Genomic DNA, 2,037 nt, shown 5'->3' on the forward strand with positions numbered 1-2,037 from the left:
TCAGCCTCCCAAAGTGCTGGGATTACAGGCATGAGCCACCATGCCCAGCCCTTTTCAAATCTTATGTTCTGAATATGGGTTAGCCTGTGCTGAGCCTTCCTGAAGGTGGGTTAGTGTGACCCCGAGCCAGTGGCAGGTGATACAGACGTGTGGGAGGCCAGGCCTGGGTTAACCGTGCCCCCACCCTGGAGGCAGCTCTGGGGGGATCCCAGAAGCACCTACACCCCGCCCACCCACCCGGCTCACCTCAGCGTCCATGGCCATGTCCTGGATGTTGGGCCCATCCCCATCCCGCTTTGGGATGGCAGGCGGCTCAGCAGAGGCCCCGCGACGCTCTCCTTCCTCCCAGCCGCTGCGCAGGCAGGGCCCGTCATCCTCGGGCGAGGCCTGGCTCAGCCGGATGAGGTTGCTAAAGTTGGAGTCAGACTTGGAACCCGCGGGTGGCTTGCGGGCCTTGTGGCGGCCCGGCAGGCGGCTGCCGTAGAAAGCCAGAATGGGCTCGGGCCCTGAGTCTGGCACCCGGCGGCCAGTGGCCGCTGCCTTGAGAGGGGTCAGCATGTCGGAGACCACGTCGGCGCGGGTCTCCCCCCACAGCCCGCGGCCCGCCTCCTGCAGACTCAGGTCGTCCAGCTGGTCGATGGCTCTCTGCACGCCCGGTGCCTTCTCCTCTCGGAAGAAGGGCCCGCTGCCCGCCACACTGCCCACGCCCACGGCCTCCTCCTCCTCCTCGGCCAGGCGGTAGTAGGGGGGCCCGTCTTCTGTGGCGGCCACGACGGGCTTGCCCTCCACCTGCAGCGAGAGGCGGCAGCCGCGCAGCGACAGCTGGTAGTAGCGGGTGGTCTCGTGGGCGCTGCGCAGCTGCTGCATGGACACGAAGGGGTGGCGCAGGGCCGCACTGGGGCTGATGCGCTCGTGCGACTCCCACGTCAGCATGCGCTTGATCAGCTCCACCATGCTCTTGAGGTCGGCGTGCTCGGCCAGCGCCTCGCGGTCCGGGAAGGTCAGCCGACTGGCCGCCCCACCGCCATTCACCGTCTCGATCTGGTCCAAGGACTTGAGCATGTACTTGCGGCGCTCCAGCGGGCGCACCTGGCGGGGCAGCGGGGGCACAGGGCTGACAGGTATCCGGGACTGGGGCCCCAGGCACTTGGGCCCCAGGACCCACATGTGACCCCCGACTTCTAGGTCTGCCCATATCTGCCTCTTGCTGCTGAGAAGGCCACACCTGACCCTCACACCAGACCCCCTCTCTCTATCCCAGAGAGTTCCACACCTCGCCCCAGACCTCCAGTCCTCCCCAGCGCCATGGGTCCGGTCCTCCCTGGAACCAAATCCAGGTCCCTTTCAACCACGACAGCCTCCACACTTGACGCCAGCCCTCCAGACCTCCCAGTGATCTGTCGAACCCAGACCCTCCTTGCTACTTTAGCTGGGGAGCTGTCAGAGGACCTGCCACAAACTTTCAGTCTTGCCTTTGGCCTCGCACAGACCCTTCTTGCTGTGAAAGCTCGAGCCCCAGACTCCTCGTCTTCTCTGCTGTGTAGCCCAGACTCTCACAGCACAGGTTTGATCACAGCCACAGAGGTAGCGGACGGGCCACCCTAAACTCCCAGTCCCACCCGGGATCTCACTCAGATCCCTCTTTCTGTTGCAACTCTCACACCCAACCCCAGACCTCAAATTTTCTCTGCAGTCTAACCCAAATCCCTCATGCTGCACGAGGCGCTGACCCCAGAGCTGAAGCTGGCAGAGGAGCTACCCTAGTCTTTCCGTCACACTCGCGGTATACCCAGATCCCTTTTGCTACAGCGACCCCTACATGTGACCCCAAAACTTCCAGTTCTCCCTGCAATCTCCCCTAGATCTGTCTTGCAGCAGCCCCAAGGGCTGACCCTCAAACTTCCAGTCCCATCTTTGGTCTCACCCAGATCTTTCTTGCCGTGACAATATCCAAAGGTGACCCCCAAGCTTCCAGTCCTCACTGAATTCTAACCTAGATTTTTCTTTTCTTTTTTTCTGAGACAGATTCCCACTCTG

The 2,037-nt window shown here is 62.6% G+C and overlaps 1 pseudogene across 1 annotated transcript; it reads right to left on the minus strand.

Moving 5' to 3' along the window:
* Window positions 1-246: 246 nt before the first annotated feature.
* LOC105826933 lies at window positions 247-1,167 on the minus strand (annotated as a pseudogene). Its single transcript, XR_001138343.1, has one exon. The product of XR_001138343.1 is annotated as a homeodomain-interacting protein kinase 4 pseudogene (transcript).
* Between the last annotated feature and the right edge of the window lie 870 nt (window positions 1,168-2,037).

This window comes from Propithecus coquereli, unplaced genomic scaffold, assembly GCF_000956105.1.
Source record: "Propithecus coquereli isolate 6110/MARCELLA unplaced genomic scaffold, Pcoq_1.0 Scaffold9417, whole genome shotgun sequence".
Classification (NCBI taxonomy): Eukaryota; Metazoa; Chordata; class Mammalia; order Primates; family Indriidae; genus Propithecus; species Propithecus coquereli.